At 42.0% G+C, this 21,418-nt stretch overlaps 1 long non-coding RNA gene across 2 annotated transcripts; it reads left to right on the forward strand.

Annotated features, from left to right (window-relative positions):
- The first annotated feature begins 17,061 nt into the window (after positions 1-17,061).
- LOC127532438 (uncharacterized) lies at positions 17,062-20,349 on the forward strand. Of its 2 annotated transcripts, XR_007939883.1 has the most exons (4): positions 17,062-17,532; positions 18,625-18,818; positions 19,720-19,808; positions 20,113-20,349. It is a non-coding gene; the product is annotated as an uncharacterized LOC127532438 (long non-coding RNA). The 2 variants fall into 2 exon arrangements; XR_007939882.1 differs by lacking the exon at positions 17,062-17,532 and having other exon boundaries at positions 18,081-18,818.
- Positions 20,350-21,418: the final 1,069 nt, after the last annotated feature.

The raw sequence follows: 21,418 nt of genomic DNA on the forward strand, positions 1-21,418 counted from the left end.
CCTGAGGAACCCCAGTTGATAGGTCATGTGACCTTGACACCTCCCCTCGCCATGACACTCTGAAGGATCTGCCTGTGAGGTAGGACTTGAACCACAACAGGACAGAACCTGAGATGCCGAGCTCAGAGAGTGTGGAGAGGATTTGATGGTTCACGGTGTCAAAGGCAGCAGACAAGTCCAGCAGCAACTAACTAACTTTAGTGAGAGTTTTGTTCCACCAACAAGGCTTAGGGCTAGCCTGGCTTGGTAACCATGGTAACTCAGCCAGAGCGACAAGCCTGGTCCGGGGCAGGCTAACAGTCAAGCTTACTTTAGCTCCATGTCAGAGAAGGTTCTGACGAGCTTCAGAAAGACGCCTGTGAACCGCATGTTACACATTAAATTCATCTTGATCTGTAATCAGTGATGTTCTTGTTCGGTGACATACATTGAGACCTTTTTTAAATAACGCCGGAATAACCGTGAATCAAACTACATCATATTACACTACACATTTTGTCACAGTGTGTAACTGTAGATCAGTGGTTAGAGTGTAGTTAAGTAGATTAAATGTGGTTTTACTTTTCATTGCGCCGTGGGTTGGAATCCACCAGCGGTAAATACTTGGAAATATCTGATTTTCTGTCTTCTTTCACCCTCAAAGTGCAGTCAACACGTAACAGGAACAGGCACAGATTGTGTTAAAATAAGCAGGACACAACAGCCACAGTTTTCCATAAAGAATACCTTCCTTTGACCAGCGGTCCAATCTGATCATGATGAGAATCCAAAGGTGAGGCCAAATGATGAGAGAACTATTTAGTGTACAGCTCATTTGTGTCTTCTCCCTTATTTAAATGTAGGCCACAGTAGCACTATCATCTCTAATAAAAATGACATTTCCTCTGTAGGCCTACATGTTTTTTTCTGCTTTTTCATTCAAAGTTTGAGTGTTTGATGAAACATCTCCACATGAAGTTGCCCCTTTTTTCCAAAGTATTCCTCCTTTGGTTTTAGGTGTTACCTGCTGCTTTATTCATCTATGGTGGATATATATTTGTCACATCAAGAACATGGATTAGGCCTACCAGAGTAAAAAGTGAAAACCACCATCACCTTACACAAAACCAGGCTATGTTGGAGCCTGACACATAAAAAATGTCTTCAATGGGTTTTAAAAGCTTTATTTCATCAGATTGATCTCCTCTGGGCCACAGTAGTGTGACAAACTTCAGGGTGAGGAAAAAAAAGTCATCAACCACTGCAGCTGTGGGTTATCCCTAATCAGTGTCAAAAACTTGCCCTCTGAAAATTAAATTTTCAGACGTGTGCGTGTGTACGCTCAGACTAAGTGCTTCATTAAAAAGAAAATAAACACGCATTTAAAATGTAGCAAGACTGCAAAGGCCCTGGAATTCCTGAGCTGATCAAAACTCAGATAAGCTGTCTCTCTCTTCAGCACTGACCAACACCCATCTCTATAGGAGGATTGAGACATTTGTATTTCTGTAGGTTTTCATTCACAGAAGGATGGAGCTCCTGTGAACATTTAAACCCCTGGAATAACTTCTTCTTTTTAAAAGACAATGACTTTCAATTATATGCTGTGGACGTTTGTTTAATGAACTTTCATGCTAAAATCCCTTTTCAGCTTTAGGAGACCCTCAGCCGGAGACGTCTCTGCATTCCACAGATCAGATAACAAGTCGTAAAACTTTATGGCAGAAGGCTGGAACAGAGAGAGACACACTCTTTAACTAAAGAAACTAATTACTTCAAAGTTCATATTTCTGAGATTTATTTTGTTCTTTCCTGATTACCAAAGTTATAGTGAGATTATTGAGGAGGATCCTGCAGGCGACGTCTGACGTTACGGTGAGCGTATTGCGTCATTTCCTGTTTCAGCACTGTGTCGTGTTGTTAGCATGGCTTCTGCCTCTCCCTCTCCCTCTCCTGCTCAGTGTGCCACATGTTTAGTTATTCCTCTGCCTCCTTTAGTGATAACGATATGTGTAATAAGTGCAGCCTTTTTGTAGTTCTGGAGGCGAGGCTCTCCGAATTGGAATCGCGGCTCCGCACCATGGAAAATAACCCGCTAGCAGCTAGCCAGGCCCCCTTAGCCGGTGCGGACCGCAATAGCTTAGCTAGTGTAGCATCTGTTAGCCGTCCCTTAGCAGCGCCCGAACAGCCGGGAGGATGGGTGACAGTTCGTAGGAAAAACAGTCCTAAACTCAAGCCTGCTGTCCCGGCTCACCACAAACCGCTTCATGTTTCTAATCGTTTTTCCCCGCTCAGCGACACACCCGCTGAGAAACCAACTCTGATCATTGGCAGCTCCATAGTCAGAAACGTGAAGCTAGCGACACCAGCGACCATAGTTAAATGCCTCCCAGGGGCCAGAGCGGGCGACATCGAAGCAAATTTGAAACTGCTGGCTAAAGATAATCGTAAATATAGTAAGATTGTTATTCACGTCGGCGGTAATGACACCCGGTTACGCCAATCGGAGGTCACCAAAATTAGCGTGGCATCGGTGTGTACTTTCGCCAAAACCATGTCGGACTCTGTAGTTTTCTCTGGACCCTTGCCTGATCTGACCAGCGATGACATGTTTAGCCGCATGTCGTCGTTTCGCCGCTGGTTGTCTATGTGGTGTCCATCAAACGACGTGGGCTTTATAGATAATTGGAGCTCTTTTTGGGGAAAACCTGGTCTGATTAGGAGAGACGGCATCCATCCCACTTTGGCTGGTGCAGCTCTCATTTCTAGGAATATGGCTGATTTTATTAGTACTCCTAAAGCATGACAACCCAGAGTTAAGACCAGGATGCAGAGCTGTAGTCTTACACACCTCTCTGCAGTTTCCTCACAGCTGTCACCCTCCAGTAATTCAGTTAACTTTATTGAGACTGTGTCTGTCCCCCGACCACCAAAATTCAATAAATTACACAAATCAAAAATATACAAAAGAAATAGTAACCACAAAAATTTAATAAAAATTAATACCTCTATTTCAACAGAACACAGAGACAGGAAAATTAAATGTGGTCTGTTAAATATTAGATCTCTCTGGTCTAAATCTCTGCTAGTAAATGAGTTGATAACTGATCACCAGATTGATTTGTTCTGTTTGACTGAAACCTGGTTGCAGCAGGAAGAATTTGTTAGCCTAAACGAATCAACTCCCCCTAGTCATATTAACTGTCATATTCCTGGAATCACAGGCTGAGGAGGAGGAGTAGCAGCAATCTACCATTCTAGTTTAAAATTGAACCAGAGGCCTAAACCTGATTACAGCTCATTTGAAAATCTCACTCTTAGTCTCTCTCATCCAAATTTGAAAGCTCAGAAACCAGTTTTATTTGTTGTTATATATCATCCTCCTGCTCCTTATTCTGAGTTTTTATCTCAATTCTCAGACTTTTTATCTGAATTAGTGCTCAGTTCAGACAAAGTTATTATTGTGGGTGACTTTAACATTCATGTTGACGTAGACAGCGACAGCCTTACAACAGCTTTTAATTCATTATTAGACTCAATTGGGTTTTCTCAACATGTAAATAAACCAACTCATAGTTTTAATCACACTCTTGACCTTGTCCTGACTTATGGCATAGAAATTGAAGAGTTAACAGTATTTCCCCAGAACCCTCTTCTTTCTGACCATTTTATGATAACATTTCAATTTAAAGTAAAGGATTGTTTAGCAGCTGAGAACAAATATCATTACAGTAGGTGTTTGTCTGACAATTCAGTATCTAAATTTAAGGAAATAATACCCTCACTGTTTACTTCAGCAACATTTACTGATAAATCAGAAGGCAATTATTATTTTACCCCCACAGAAGTGGATTATTATGTTAATAATGCTTCAGCCTCACTGCGTACAACTCTTGATAGTGTTGCACCTGTAAAAAAGAAAGTTCTATCTCAGAGAAGACTTGCTCCTTGGTATAATTCCAGCTGCGGACTTTAAAGCAGGCATCCCGAAAGCTGGAAAGAAAGTGGTATTCCACTAATTCAGAGGAAGTGTATGTGGCTTGGAAAAATAGTCTAGTAATCTATAAAAAAGCTCTTCGTAATGCCAGGACAACTTATTATTCATCTTTAATAGATGAGAACAAGAACAACCCTAGGTTTCTCTTTAGCACTGTAGCCAGGCTGACAAAGAGTCAGAGCTCTGTTGAACCTTGTATTCCTTTAGCTTTAACCAGTAACGACTTCATGAGCTTCTTTACACATAAAATAGTTCTGATTAGAGATAAAATTAATCTGGCCCTTCCTACAAATGTCACAGATGCTTTTGAATTGGCTGTTAGACCTGATGAATCTTTAGAATTCTTCACTCCTATATGTCTCTCTGAACTAATTTCAACAGTTTCTACATCCAAACCATCAACATGTCTTTTAGATCCTATCCCAACTAGACTCTTCAAGGAGATTTTACCTTTAATTAATTCTTCAATGTTAGATCTGATTAATCTCTCTCTAGTAACAGGCTATGTACCACAGGCTTTTAAGGTTGCTGTCATCAAACCTTTGCTTAAAAAGCCCACTTTAGATCCAGATGTGTTAGCTAACTATAGACCGATATCCAACCTACCATTTCTCTCTAAAATTCTGGAAAGAACAGTTGCAAATCAATTATGTGAACACTTACAAAGGAATAATTTGAAATGTTTCAGTCAGGCTTCAGAGTGCATCATAGCACAGAAACAGCTCTAGTGAAAGTTACTAATGACCTTCTCATAGCATCAGATAATGGACTAGTCTCTATACTTGTTTTGTTAGATCTTAGTGCAGCGTTTGACACAATCGACCACAACATTTTATTACAGCGTCTAGAACATTCAATTGGCATTAAAGGGACAGCACTGGACTGGTTTAAATACTACTTATCAGATAGGTTCCAGTTTGTGCATGTCAACAATAACTCTTCTGAGCATACTAAAGTTAATCATGGAGTTCCTCAGGGTTCTGTCTTAGGACCTATACTTTTCACATTATACATGCTTCCTTTAGGCAATATTATTAGGAAACATTGTATTAACTTCCATTGTTATGCAGATGACACACAATTGTATTTATCTATGAAGCCAGATGAAACTGATCAGTTAGCTAGACTGCAAGATTGTCTTAAGGACATTAAAACCTGGATGACTTTTAACTTCCTACTGCTAAATTCAGACAAAACTGAAGTCATTGTATTTGGCCCCAAACATCTTAGAAACTCGCTTTCAAAGCAAATAGTTACTCTGGATGGCATCACATTGGCCTCCAGTACTACTGTGAGGAATCTTGGTGTAACTACACGAGTTCCCAAATAAGGCCACGATTCATACTGATGTCCACTTCTTAATTTAATTCCATTCCTTCGACGACATATATTCCTCATACAGACACCGTGGACACATAAAAGTATGGACACCGTGAAAACGTGTGCGCCTCTGGAACTGTTGTGTAGCTTGTCATGGTAGCTCTGACCTTGCTCTGAGAGCGCGGTTACCCACAATTCCTGACAACGCCAGGTACTCTTTCAAAATAAATATCCGCATGTTCACAAATTTCAAATTAAATTAAATCGTAAACAACAACAAACCTTTCAACATTGGAATATGAGTTAATTCCTTTTCAATGTGGAACTTCAACAGTTACACTCCCACCAAATTGCTACAATTTATGATTTCTTTTAACCATAAATAAATTTAGCAATTTCATGAACAACACAAAAAATTGATATGAGAGAAGAATCTCTCAACAATGTTTCCTCTAACTCTCAACACAAGTACATGTTACATGTTTTTGTGGATGTGAATACAAACATTTAATTACTTTCCACTAAAACAAGTTTATGAACTGGACGTTCAATGACAGATGGATTAGTGAGCCTTTGACCTTCCTTTCCTAATTTCTTGTTACCTATTTGTATGGTGGCTTTACGCACCAGACCATCACCATCTGTACAGACATTCAAAACTTTCCCCAGTCTCCATTCATTGCGAGGACATCCCTCTTCTCTGAGAATGACAACATCTCCAATCTTAACATTACGTCGTGGAGAATGCCACTTTTGCCTTAGAGTAATGTTTGTCAAGTATTCTTTCTTCCATCTACACCAGAATTGTTCAGACAAATACTGCACTCTGCGCCACCTTTTCTTGGCGTACAGATCTTCTGCCACAAACTTTCCCGGGGGAGGAAGAGGAACAGAGGTTTTCATGGTGAGCAAATGGTTTGCTGTAAGCGGCTCTTCACCTTTAGGATCACTGATGCTGTCAGTGGTGAGCGGGCGGCTATTTATTATTGACATGGCTTCGTAGAAAAATGTTCTCAAGGATGCATCATCCAACCTCCCAGCACTCTTTGAGAGAGTCCAAGTCATAACACTCCTCACCGTCCTAATCTGCCGTTCCCATACGCCTCCCATGTGACTGGCATCAGGTACATTCATAACAAGGTCACACTGTTTCTCTGCTAAATAAGCAGCCAATCTGTCTTTGTCCATTTCCTTTAGTGTCTTTGAAAACTCATTTTTTGCTCCGACAAAATTTGTTCCCTGATCAGATCTGATCTCTCTTGCAGGTCCTCTGATGGCGATAAAACACCGTAATGCATTAATGAAGGCATCTGTTGTTAGATCTTCAAGCATTTCTATGTGAATGGCTCTTGATGATAAGCAAGTGAATATCAGACCGTATCTCTTGCTCTCTTTCCGACCCTGTTTAGCTGAAAAGGGTCCAAAACAATCCATCCCGCAAAATGAGAATGGTGGTGAGGGGTCAGTACGGTTCACAGGCAGATCAGCCATTTTTTGTATTTCTGTAGGCCTGCGAGCTCTTCTGCATGGGACACATTGTTTGATTTGATTTGCTACAACCTTGCTGCCACCAACAATCCAGTAGCCATTTGCTCTCAGTTCATTGAGGGTCTGACCTCTGCCTTGATGCTGCGTTTTCTCATGACAGTGATTCAGGATCAGGCGTGTGACAACACTATCTTTTGGCAAGATGGCAGGATGTTTCAGGTCATGAGGTAAGGAAGCTGCTTTTAATCTCCCTCCCACCCTGAGGACACCCTCCTGCAGTACTGGATCAAGCTGAAACAACTTACTATTATGTGGCAATTTTGCCCGCTTAAGCTTCTGTATTTCCTCTTTGAAGGCATCTCTCTGTGCTAACCTCACAAGCACTAAACTTGCTTTTCTCCTTTCCTCAACTGTTATGAGATCTTGTGATCTGTTCCTTTGCGCTAGCCGTAGGATCCGAGCTACTACATTCAATGTAGTGTGCCATTTAGAAAATCGTTTGAATCTGTCCATGAAATTCTCTTCCTGAACTACACTGATTTGCAGCGCTTGTGTTGTTTTTATCTCAGGATCTCCTACTATAAGCTCTGGAGTTGCTTTAGGTGAGGAAATTTCTCTCTCCCAGAGAAATTTTGGTCCAGTAAACCAGTTGGAAGTGATCAAGTCTGCCACCCTGAGGCCTCTGGAGGCATGATCAGCCGGATTTTGATCAGTTTCAATGTAATCCCACTGAGCTACATCTGTCATGTCTCTGATTCTCTGAACTCTGTTGGCTACAAAAACGTGAAATCTACGGGCTTCATTAGCGATGTAGCCTAGAACTACTTTTGAATCAGTCCAAAAGTATTCCTGGTCGATCTTGAGTTCCAGCTCTTCTTTCAACATGCTGCTGACTGCTGCTGACACCACAGCGGCTGTTAGCTCAAGCCTTGGTATGGTTACAACTTTTGTGGGAGCGACTCTGGCCTTGCCGATGATTAATGAGCAATGAACTTTATCTTCACTCACCACTCGTATGTATGAACATTGACCGTATCCATAACTACTTGCATCTGAAAAATGATGCAACTCAACTCTTTGAGCTTTAGTTAGAGCTTCAGGTGCAAAGCATCTTGGGATTTGGAGTTTTTGCAGACTCTTTAGATCATTCAGCCAATTCTTCCACTGTGGGTGTAAGTCTTGGGGCAGCGGGTCATCCCATGCTATGCCCTTTTGACACATTCCTTGTAGCACTTTCTTTCCTAGGAGGAGAAATGGAGCAAGGAAGCCGAGGGGGTCAAACACAGATGCAACGGTTGAAAGGATTCCTCTCCGAGTTGCTGGTTTTTCCTCGAGGGATCCACTGAAACAGAAAATGTCGCTGCTCACATTCCACTTTACTCCCAACACAGTCTGCACAGGTAGATCGCCATGGCTGAGATTTACATCATGAACTCCACTTGCTCGTTCGCAGTCAGGAATGAACTCTAGGATTTCTCTGTTGTTGGAGATAAACTTGTGGAGATGCAGTTTCCCCTTTGCACACACAGTTTGTGTCTCTTTCACTAGTTTTTTGGCTTCATCTGCTGACTCTACACTGATGAGGCCATCATCAACATAAAAACTTTTCTTAATGAAGTTGGCTGCAGATGGATACTCTTTCTCATTCTCACTTGCTAAGAACTTCATACCATAGTTCGCGCACCCAGGGGACGATGCTGCCCCGAAAAGGTGAACCTTCATGCGATATTCCTTTGGCTCTGAATTGGTATCGCCCTGTTCCCACCAAAGAAAGCGCAAATAGTCTCTGTCCTCTCTGCTTACATGAAATCTATGAAACATTTTCTCCACATCACAGATAACTGCTACTGGATGTTTGCGAAATCTACAGAGAACCCCTGTCAGACTATTGGTGAGATCAGGTCCTGTCAGTAAGTGGTCGTTTAGAGCGGTGCCTTCATATTTGGCAGAACAATCAAACACAACTCTAATTTTTTCAGGCTTTCTCGGGTGATAAACCCCTTGATGTGGAATATACCACACATTTCCATCTTGTGGCACATCTTCAGCTCTCTCTGCTTCTCCACCTTCAATGACGCCTGCCATGAACTTAACATAGTCCTCTTTAAACTTTGGATTTCTCTCCAATTTCCTTTTCAGGTGCTTCAGTCGCACTAGAGCAAGTTGCTTATTTTCTGGTAGGTGTGGACGTGTTTTAAAAGGAAGTGGCATTTCTAGATGGCCATCTGAGTTCTGGTGTATTGTCTGGTTCAGGATTTGCATGAAGTGAATATCATCTTGTGATATAGTCTTTTCCCCATAATTTGTGTCTCTAAAGTCAGATTCGAGGACTCTGATGACAACAGCTGGTGTTAACGATGGAAGCTCTTTGACAGACACACGATGGCAGAGACCTGTCACTTCTGTTGACTTAACAATCTTTGGTGAGCTACCAACAATGCTCCATCCTAAGTCAGTCCTAATGGCATATGGCTCTTCATCACCACCAGTAATAACTTGTCGTGGCGCTAATGCTCTGCTACAGTCATAGCCTATTAAGAGTCCGACTTCACATTCTAACAACTCTGGTATCTCTTGTGCTATAACATTCAGATGTTTCCATCTCTGTGCTGTTGCAGCTGTGGGAATGTGTGAGCGTTCAAGTGGGATGAATTCTCTGGTGTATACAGGTGGCAAGTTAACTAAGCTATGTGAGGAAAACCCTCTGACTCTAAGACCACTAACTCTGTCACTCTGAACGATGGAATCCTTTCCCATCAAAGTGGTAAGCTTTAACTTGACCGGCTCTAATCCTGCTCCCATCTTCTCACACACACCACTGTCTACAAAGGTAGTGCTACTCTGCGTATCTAACAAAGCGTATACTAATGTCTCTGTTTCAGGGCTTGTGACCGATGAGAGCCACACAGGCACTATCATGGATGTGCTCCCACCATCACCTTTGTCTACAGAGCAAGAGAGTGAAGTTGACATTTCTGCTGTCTGCACAACAGCACGAGGAGATGTCTCTGGAGCTGTGTTGCGATTCTCATGCATCGGTGTTGGATGGCGTTTCTTGCATATGTTACAGGTTGCTTTGTTTCTGCAGTCCTTTGAATTGTGTCCTTTCTTAAGACAGCCAAAACACAGATTTTTCTCCAGTATGAATCTTTTCTTTTCCTCTGATGTCTTAGTAGCGAATGTCTGGCATTTGTGGATGGAATGACTTTCACTACAGTACATGCATTTAACTGGGCTTGAAGAGGAATTAAATGGCATGTTAAACCTCTTTGATTCAATTGTATCTCTCATGCTGTTCACCACAACAGCTTGAGTTTTCATTACTGTGTTAGGTTTTTCAGATTCTTTTGTGTCTGTGACCAACACATTGGCTTTTGCCCGTTTCATGTCTCTGGAAGGCCTTTCTTCAGACAACTTCAAGGCACAAAGGGATGTTACAGGGTTGCAGGCCACATCTGCTTCATGAGCCAGAAACTTGGCAAACTCTTTGAAATTAGGATATTTCTGTGTGTCCTGCAGTTGCTTTGTTACATGACGGTTCCATCGAGAAGTCACCCAGTCTGGGAGTTTTTGGAGCATCCTCTGATTTTCTTCACAATCATTTAATACGTGAAGACCTTTAACGTGTGACATGGCATTGCTGCAAGCAGTCAGGAAATCGCTGTATTGTCGAAGTTTAACAGAATCTCGTGAACTAATCTTTGGCCAGTTATTCAGTTTTTCTCTGTATGCACGCTGGATCACAAAGGGATGACCGTAACGAGCATTCAGTGCTTCCCACGCTTGGCTGTAAGCTTCTTCATCCTTCCTGTAGAAGCTTCCTTCAAGCACTGACCGTGCTTCACCGCTGATGTACTTCTGAAGGTAAAACAGTCTGTCTGCTGGATTTGTACATTTTCGTTCTATGAGTGCTTTGAAACTAGCGCTCCACTCTATGAACTTCAGTGGGTCTCCTAAGAAGACCGAGGGCTCAGGCGCTGGGAGTCTGGTGAGTGCCATTGTGTCATGTAATACTTGTACTAAAGAAACTTCCTTTGTAGCATTGTCTGATTGTACATTATCATAGTTTGTAGTGTAATGTAACTGTTCATCTTTTATCTCTTTGTTATTAATCACAGGGGGACAACTCACTTCATCTATTCCAGGGATCTCACCTGAGCCTGCTTCAGAATAAGCTTTCATCCTAGCAGCGATCACTTGGAGATCTCGCTGATCTTCCAGTCTTTTGAGCTCTTGTTTTTGTGCAGCAATTGCCGACTCCATTTCCATTTCTGCTCTTTTTGCGGCCAGTTGTGCAACGCAGTCTATTCTTTTTGCTGTGATGCTTTGCTGTTCTGATGGACATTTTGACTGCTGACTACCAACAGATTTGGGGATTGAGCCACTAAATATTGACTGGGCATATTCTTTGTCAAGCATCATGTGCAATCTTGCATTTTCTGCCTTTGTATCAAAGTCATCTTGTCCCACTTCGCTCATGCGCACTTTAAGCAGTCCCATCACATCTGCAGTTACTGCTGAGCAGGAATCCATCTTACGTCTAATATCAGTAGAAGGTGCAGACTGTGCTCGAATATTTTCATATGCCTCTTTCACGTGGGCTTCTGACTCTTCAACATTGTCCATCAAGCAACACAAGTCCTTGTCAGAGCAATTGTTTCTGAGTGAGCGGCGTACTGCTCTAACCTGTTCCTTCCATTTGTCGTACAACATAAACTTCTTCTCCTTTTGAGAGACCTCTTGCTGTTTCAGCTCCAGCATTTTGGGAGTTAACTTTCTCTCTCGTGACGATTTACGAGGTTCAACTTTGGAGGAAGGCTGTGTTATTGATACCTTTTGAACGTGTATTTTTGCATGGATATCATCAATAAGTGACTCTAGTCTCTCTATTTCAGCTTCCTCAATCTGAGATTTTAACCTCTCATTTAGTCTAACCAACTCTGCCTGGAGTGACCCAACAGGTTCGCTAGGACCACCACACTGTGATTCTTCACTATGGATTGACATGGCAATGAAAGAAAAATGCTACTGCATTTAAACAAAATTACTGCTAGCATATGTTTGTAGCAACAGTTACTCTTATAAACCCTTTAGGTGCACTTCTAAAAATGCATTTATACTGTTAAGTCAAAAACCATAGAACATTCAAACTAAGGCGAACCGTAAACATTTGTGATTTCACACAAGATGCTCAAAACTTATCTCTTACAACCTTTACAAATGTTCATACAGTTGTAGGTTGATACTCTCAAATTAAATGATTATTGTAGAGTTGCTCTTATCTGCCAGAAGGCTGAAAACCATGCTAGTTGGAGCCAGGTAAGGATATATGAAGAGTTGTAGCATTCGCTGGACAGCCTGCTTTCTGCTGGCGAAGTTGCGGTAGTTCGCGGGCGACGTTGCCGTCCTCTCTCGCAGCAGCAAGCCGGGGTGAAGTCGCGGTGCTCCGGTAGCTGATGCCGCCGTGCTCTCTGTTTTTTCCAGCAGGTCGTGATGACAGTCAGGCTGTTTCTCTTTCTCTAGCCAGCCATGGTGAAGTCGCGATGATTCGGTGGTTGACGCCGCCGCTCTCTCTCTCTCTGTAGCAAGCCGTGATGAAGTCGGGTGCTCCGGTGGTTAGCGCCGCCGTCCTCTCTCTCTCTGTAGCCGGCGGTCGTGATGACACCAACGCCGTCTCTCTTTCGCCAGCAAGCCGTGATGAAGTCAAGGTGCTCCGATGCTGAGCGCCTCCGTCTTCTCTCTCTCTAGTCGGCTCCTGGACGTTCCGGGCACGTGTAGTTTTAGCCGGCTTGCTCTAGCTTGCTAGCTTAGCAGTCTCCGAACATACGCAGCTCTCTCGTCGCTTAACACTTGGCCATGTTAGCGTCACGTTTTCACTGTAACTACACGAGTTCCCAAATAAGGCCACGATTCATACTGATGTCCACTTCTTAATTTAATTCCATTCCTTCGACGACATATGTTCCTCATACAGACACCGTGGACACATAAAAGTATGGACACCGTGAAAACGTGTGCGCCTCTGGAACTGTTGTGTAGCTTGTCATGGTAGCTCTGACCTTGCTCTGAGAGCGCGGTTACCCACAATTCCTGACAACGCCAGGTACTCTTTCAAAATAAATATCCGCATGTTCACAAATTTCAAATTAAATTAAATCGTAAACAACAACAAACCTTTCAACATTGGAATATGAGTTAATTCCTTTTCAATGTGGAACTTCAACAGTTACACTTGGAGTTATTTTTGACCAGGACATGTCCTTTAACTCACACATAAAGCAAGTCTGTAGGACTTCCTTTTTTCACCTGCGTAATATTGTAAAAATCAGGAACATTCTGTCTCAGAGTGATGCAGAAAAATTAGTTCATGCTTTTGTTACTTCCAGGCTTGACTATTGCAATTCCTTATTATCGGGTTGTCCAAATAGCTCTCTCAAACATCTACAGTTGATCCAAAACGCTGCTGCGAGAGTACTGACAGGAGTTAGCAAAAGAGATCATATTTCCCCTATACTTGCTTCTCTTCACTGGCTTCCTGTTAAATCCAGAATAGAATTTAAAATCCTTCTTCTGACATATAAAGCTCTTAATAACCAATCTCCATCATATCTTAAAGATCTGATAGTACCTTATTATCCTAGTAGAACTCTTGGCTCTCAAACTGCAGGCTTACTTGTTGTTCCTAGAATTTCTAAAAGTAGAATGGGAGGCAGAGCCTTCAGTTATCAGCTCCTCTCCTGTGGAACCTGCTCCCAGTTTGGGTTCTGGAGGCAGACACCCTCTCTATTTTTAAGACCAGGCTTAAAACGTTCCTTTTTGACAAATCTTATAGTTGGGGCTGACTGGGTGACCCACAGGGGTTCGGCTTGTGTCTTCATTGCACAGCTGACTCCTTCTTGGACGTCCCTTCGTTCTGCCTCTAGTCATGCTGCTATAGGCCTATAGGCTGCTGGGGGACTTCTCTTGACGCACTGAGCCCTTCTCTATCTACCTTTACATTTAATATGTATACCGTTATTGCAGTACATTCACTCTGTTTCCCCCTGTGCTATTTCTCCGAGTGTCCCTGGTCCCAGAGCTGGATGCTTCAGATCTGTGGTTGATGTTCTACCAGCTGGTCCAGTCTCCATCATGTCCACTGTGGGATGCTGCTGCTGACCTTCCTCCAGCCCTCTGCTTCCAACTCCCTTTTTCCACCAGTCAACTCTGCATCGCCTTCACTATACTGTTATGCTAACTTACATACTGTTTGAATTTTACTGCTAGCTATATATGGAGTATGTTTAATGTCAGAGCCGTACATCATCAGAGTAAACTATGAGTCAGTTTTCAATGTTAGCTTATACTTTGTTTGTGTCACATATCCTGTCATGCATGTATCCAAATGTGTGTTGTGTTTTCCTTGCTTTCCCACCCCTCCCTCTTCTCCCATCCCTCCCCCTTGCCCTCCTCTGTCCTTCTCAACCCCCCCGGCCAGCAGGCAGATGGGTCCCCCCTATATAGAGCCGGGTTCTGCTCGAGGTTTCTTCCCTGTTAAAAGGGTGTTTTCCTGCCACTGTCTCCTTTGGGCTGCTCTGGGGGTCAGGCATATGGGTTCTGTAAAGCGTCTTGAGACGAGTTGACTGTAATTGACGCTATATAAATAAAATTGAATTGAATTGAATTGAATTATATTGTACATCATATCCGAATTTGACAGTTACATCTGTTACAGAAGTCTAGATACTAATTTGTGATGTTTAATCATTTCTTCCCCAGGACACTATGATTTGGAATGAATTCCAGTATTAACCTCTGAATTTCCTCTCCGTTTAGGTTGAATGATGACCATTGTATTTACCTGTTACCAAATCTCTGACTTGTTGTTATATTTTCACTGTGATACATATTTTTAATGTCATAAACATAAACATATAGTTATGAATGAAATGATTCACATCATATGAACGTATGTATTAATCTACACATTTTTCTCTTTCACACAACTGAATATGGTGGAGAGATAGACAGATCGCGTTTTAATCGTTTAATATTCCAATGTTTTAATTCCTTCTGGAGTAGTTTTCCATCTCTCCTCTTTGAGACAAAGGAAGGGGTCATGTTACCACCCAGAGATTCACGCCGAAGCTTCCCTCCGCCTTGGGGTCCTCCCATGGTCCCTTTGGCCTGATATAAGCCTAAGCAGCCCCCACCTTCGCTCTCTTACCAACCCCCTCTCTTACTATCTTTACTACCTGAGGAATCCATAACAGAGATTCCCATTATTTTCTTACCTAAAGCGCGTTTTTCCTATCTTTGAAATTCCCTCATCATCTAAGTTTGTTAACTATTTATCTCTTAATATTTTTGTAACTTAAGGAGACATTTTGCTCACGTTAAGCCGAATTTTATTCGTTTAATCTGGAGAACCGATTCAGAACCAGCATTTATTTTTCTTAATTTTGACCGTTTTTCATCAACACCCGTTTTTCTTGGCTAAAGCCTGAGAACCATCATTTTTAAGCCAAGCAACACTCAGCTGAGAACTACGGAGATCTGCTGGATCAGGTCTTTGCATAGAACCGATCAACCTGCGGCAGGACATCCAGGCTGCCATAACGACGACACACCGCTCCGAACCCGCAGGTCCAGACCGTGTGCATAATCTGAAGGCCCCGCAAGTCCCAGCCCCATGACGGTTCACTTCAATAACTCCAGCTGAGTTTGCTCTGATTCCATTCTATGGGTGATGTACTAACAGCTTGGTCAATTAATTCATTTAATCAATTTATTCTTTTACAAATCATTAGAATTCTTAATCCAAATTACCGGTTACCTCGTCAGGTTAGCTCTGGCTAATCCTCACCATATTTCCTTCTCTCTCACACCTACTTCCACATCTCTCACACACGCACACACATATATGTAGTCCTGCACACACACACACACACACACACATCTCTCACACACACACACACACGCACACACGTAGTCCTGCACGCACACACACACACACCATATCTACCTTGTACATAGGTCACTTGTCATTATTTTCATAGAATAGTTAATAAAGACCTCATTATAGACCAAAGTACAGTCTTGTGTTTCTTTGTGTAGAATGTGGTCAATTTAACCGAGGATTCAAGGCTTTTTGATATGAGATTGATCAAAATTTTTATGAATATTAATAATTTTATTAATGTTAATTAATAAATGTCCTAGCCATTAGAATGCTGGGTGGTGCCCCAATTATTGATAACGAGAGCTATAGATCATAACGTAGTACCACTACAAAAAGATCGGCAATGCTTTGCCAGGCAGCGTCTCGAGCTTTATTTATCAACCGTGTTGCCTTTTCTTGTGATAATCTCCCTGTAGTCCTCATACAGCTCCGTGAGAAGTTTCTGCTCCACCGAAGAGAAAGTCTCCGCTCTGTTTTTAGACATAATGTCATCATTTAGACGATCGACACGTCGGGGCTTTTTATCTCCCCGGACGCGCGCTCAGCTTGGATCAGCCTGGCTTGAATAAGCGTCTCTGAAAAACAGCTGAGCCTCGTTCGTGGAACTACTTGCAGCTGAGATTAAAGTTGCCGCTTATTTAAGCCACGCTTACCGGCGTAAGCCCAGCCTGTTTTAGCCAGCTTCGTGGAATACCCCCCTGGTTAGCTGTGGAAAATCACAACTAAACACAGGCTGCCTGGTTCATAACGAGCCAGAAAACTAATTAATGTCTCAACAAGAAAACCCACAACATGAAAGCACGTTCACTGCTGTGTTAGTCTGAGTTCAGAGGAAGAGATCCAGAAGATCACAACACAACAACGCACAACACAACAACACACAACACAACATCACAACAACAGAACAACAACACAACAACACACAACACAACAACACAACACAACAACACACAACACACAACACAACAACACAACACAACAACACACAACACACAACACAACACAACAACACACAACACACAACACAACAACACAACATCACAACAACACAACAGAACAACAACACACAATACAACATCACAACAACACAACACAACATCACAACAACACAACAACAACAGAACAACACAACACACAACACACAACAGAACAACACAACAACAGAACAACAACACAACAACACACAATACAACAACACACAACACAACAACAGAACAACACAACAAAACCAGCATTGTAAAAATAATCCGAGCACCTTGTATAGTAGCTAAACCTGTGACGTTTCTAAAAATCAAACAGTTTGGCAATCGGTTCAAAATTCGGCGAATAATTCCACTTTTAGATTCAGCAGTACCTCTCTCCTCCATAGACTTCTATGCACCGCTGCCTCCGCTGGCCCCGTTTCAAGATGGCGGCGCTGTAAGCACGTCTCTCGACAGCCTATGAGGCGTCTATGTATATATGTCTATGTGCTAAGCTGCCTGCCTGGCTAAATACTGGAGCTATGTCGAAAATTAATTCCTCCATCACTCACATGTATGAAATGACATGGAAACAGACCCCAGGTTGAAAAAAAACGAAGTTCCCCTTTAAGGCGAAGTCTGAAGTGATTTTTAATTTTTTTATTTTCTATGTTAGTATTTTTTGAATGTCAGTGCTGGCCAATCATGTTCTACTGTAACATCATGTTATGCTGTAACATGATTGGCCAGTGCTATCATCATGGCATAGTTCTGACCAACCGGGTTGAGCCCTCATAGAAGACGGGAGCTGGCGGTCTTTCATTTCCATTGCGAGGAAAAGCTTGGTAAGTCGAAAATATATGAATGATATTCAAGTCAACATGAGTCAAAAGCGTTAAACTTTAATGTTATGATATACATGTTCAAGTCAAGTGAGTATGTGCAGCTAACACATTGGAAAGCTAGCGCCGTTACAGCTAACGTTGGTAAATATGGCTAATTAGCTAACTTGTTACCCGCCTCTGAGCTCCGCCACTTTGTGATTTAGATTACTGCATCTTGTTTAGTTTGTCTTCATTTGAAGTTTGCTATGTGTGTGTTTTGCCTGTCAGTACAGCCGATATTTTTCTGTTGAGAATAGGGCTGAAATGATTGTAATTTGATTACTAAAGAGTCTTTTTTTAAGGCCTCCTTTAAATCTGAACAACTGTACAGCGCACTGTTTCACACTTAGGGGTGGATACTGAAATGAGGTATTAAACGACTGAATTAATGAAGACCGGAGTACTAATAAGCTCCAACATTTAAGTTTTAATGTAGTTTATATACTGCAGCGCCTCTCCTCTGTCAGTGCAGCGCCCATAAAATACACACTTGCTGAGGAGGTCGGCAAGTTCCTCTTACTGTTTACTGTGTTGATTTTCTTCATCAGCACGATGTTTTATAAAATCAACCCAAAACCCAAATTCACTGCTGCATGTGGAGGAGACTTGTTGTTAATGACGGATTTTATAAAAAGAAAACACCTAACGTGATGTAAATGACATGGACACCAACCATTATAAGATAATACAACCTTATAAGGAGGCCTTTATATGAAACACCAAAGTGTGTTTCTGTCAGAAACTGTCAGATCTTCTCAGAGCAAAGTGAACTGGTGAAGGAGGGGAGGAGGGCAGATCATCACTAATCAATCTTGGTCCTGTCGGACTGCTAAAATAATAAAAAATAAGAATGCTCAAACGATGTTCAAACGAATACATGTCTTTAGATTTATTTTATGGCTAACATACATGAAGACCTAAAATTCAGGATCCCAAAAAACTAAAAGGTAACTGGTTATAAACTAACTCTCTTCATTGTTATTTTTCTCTTTCTGTCTAGTAGTAATTTTTATATGACAGAAAAAGTACTGATATATTATTTATGTCTTTCAGGTTTGAAAATGTATGCATATGTGCGATACATTGCTGACAATGTCCGCAACACAACGTGTCCACAAAAGAATCCGAAAATTTCCATCCCCGAAATCTGGATGACTTCAATGCCAAGAAGCGGAATAAAACCCTCTGGAGAAGGACCCCAGAGGAAAGCGGTTCTTATTATTATGGGAAAATTTTACAATTGGCAGGTAAAAATTCATTATGGCCTTACAAATGTTGCATCTTTGTCATGTTAGTCTTGATGAATTAAAGAGGACATGAAACAGTCAACTAAGTTGTGATAGTTTACTAAATGGACTTCCCCTCTAATTAACTATTATATATTAAACATAATAAATGTAAGCATTTAAGAGAGAAAAAAGGAGCTCTGTTTTAGATTTCGTAGTAAGTAAAAAATAAAGACAATGAGATGTTATTGGCTGAAAAGAACGCCAAAATCCAACAATTACAGGACAAAAATAAGGAACTTTCTGAAGAGCTCAAGACAATATGAAGAGCAGCTCCTCAGTACCCCAGGTTTCTTCTCAAGTTGTTTTTCTGATTAGATTAAGGGGCTGTGTCCACCAAACACGCTTTTTATTAGCGCTCTCTTCAGAGTGCCACAGTTGCTAGGTTACAAAATGAGTCCTTTCATATTTCCGTGTTCTCTCCAGTTGTGTTGCTGTCAGTAACTTATGCCTACTCCTTCTTTATTTTTATTGGTCAGTGTGAGAAAAGTGACATTGACGAGCATCACGCTGTTCCAAAAGTTGACCAGATTACAACTCATTACAACAAATAAAGTCAGCTCTGAGAGCATTATTTCTGCCGAGGGTGCTGAGCGCTGTGAGCACCAAAGTACATAGGATCAGAATGTAAAGTAGATGCTCAGAGTTTGGTGGACACGGCCAATAAATTAGTGCTTTTGTGTTTGAGTGGCATGTGCAGCAGCTTTATTATCCAGCCTGTTTGTCCGAGTGTGAGAAGAATTGATGCAGTGCCTGTACTGTAGCCACAACCAAACTCAGAGTTCATACAGTGCTACTTACTGGGTGTGTTTATTTTTATACAGTGTAGAATGTTATTCATATTTTTTATTCTATCCTACAGGGATCCTGAAACAATCTCTCCCCCAGTCTGAAGAAACAGGTCTGGAAGGAGCTGACGTGATCACCCCAGAGCTGGACGAAGAAGGAAAAGTAACCATTTCACACACAGTTTTGGTTTGATAATGTCTTTCAAAGGGATGTAGTATACATTTGAAAGATTGATCATTATTAATAGGGTTGTACGGGGTCACGGTAATACCGTTTAATAACGTTGTTAAAAAATGTTGATGGTATTAACAATGCTGTCGGTGTCGTCACGGTTTGGTGCGCCGTCACATACTGTAATGTTGCTGGCTACAGATTTCTGTCGTAGGCCTTAAGGTGTGGAGGCTGACATGACATTTGGCCGGAGTTCTCCTTTCAGTCTCAGGTCTAACAGAACACTTGTTTTTAGTTTTATAGATCAAACTTGGCCCAGGAGTTTCCCTGAACAAGGAGAAATGGCAGAGGGTGCAGGAGGCAAAATCAAACTCCCAATTCTGCAAGTCGTTGGCAGTTTGAGGGAGAGAAGCATCACAGGGGCCAAATGAAACGTGGTCAAAGACTCTGTCCACAAGCGTCCCCTGACCCCAGAAAAAGTGGCTGTCATAAGAGGTAAGTACAGAGCCTTGTGAAAGTATTCGGCCCCCTTGAACTTTTCAACCTTTCGCCACATTTCAGGCTTCAAACATAAAGATATAAAATTTTAATTTTTTGTCAAGAATCAACAAGTGGGACACAATCGTTAAGTGGAACGAAATTTATTGGATATTTTATACTTTTTTAACAAATAAAAACTGAAAAGTGGGGCGTGCAATATTATTGGGCCCCTTTACTTTCAGTGCAGCAAACTCACTCCAGAAGTTCAGTGAGGATCTCTGAATGATCCAATGTTGTCCTAAATGACTGATGATGATAAATAGAATCCACCTGTGTGTAATCAAGTCTCCGTATAAATGCACCTGCTCTGTGATAGTCTCAGGGTTCTGTTTAAAGTGCAGAGAGCATCATGAAGACCAAGGAACACACCAGGCAGGTCCCAGATACTGTTGTGGAGAAGTTTAAAGCCGGATTTGGATACAAAAAGATTTCCCAAGCTTTAAACATCTCAAGGAGCACTGTGCAAGCAATCATATTGAAATGGAAGGAGTATCAGACCACTGCAAATCTACCAAGACCCGGCCGTCCCTCTAAACTTTCACCTGGAACAAGGAGAAGACTGATCAGAGATGCAGCCAAGAGGCCCATGATCACTCTGGATGAACTGCAGAGATCTACAGCTGAGGTGGGAGAGTCTGTCCATAGGACAACAATCAGTCGTACACTGCACAAATCTGGCCTTTATGGAAGAGTGGCAAGAAGAAAGCCATTTCTCAAAGATATCCATAAAAAGTCTGGTTTGAAGTTTGCCACAAGCCACCTGGGAGACACAGCAAACATGTGGAAGAAGGTGCTCTGGTCAGATGAAACCAAAATCCAACTTTTTGGCCACAATGCAAAACCATATGTTTGGCGTAAAAGCAACACAGCTCATCACCCTGAACACACCATCCCCACTGTCAAACATGGTGGTGGCAGCCTCATGGTTTGGGCCTGCTTTTCTTCAGCAGGGACAGGGAAGATGGTTCAAATTGATGGGAAGATGAATGGAGCCAAATACAGGAGCATTCTGGAAGAAAACCTGTTGGAGTCTGCAAAAGACCTGAGACTGGGACGGAGAT

The sequence above is a fragment of the Acanthochromis polyacanthus genome, chromosome 23 (assembly GCF_021347895.1).
Source record: "Acanthochromis polyacanthus isolate Apoly-LR-REF ecotype Palm Island chromosome 23, KAUST_Apoly_ChrSc, whole genome shotgun sequence".
In the NCBI taxonomy this organism is placed as follows: domain Eukaryota; kingdom Metazoa; phylum Chordata; class Actinopteri; family Pomacentridae; genus Acanthochromis; species Acanthochromis polyacanthus.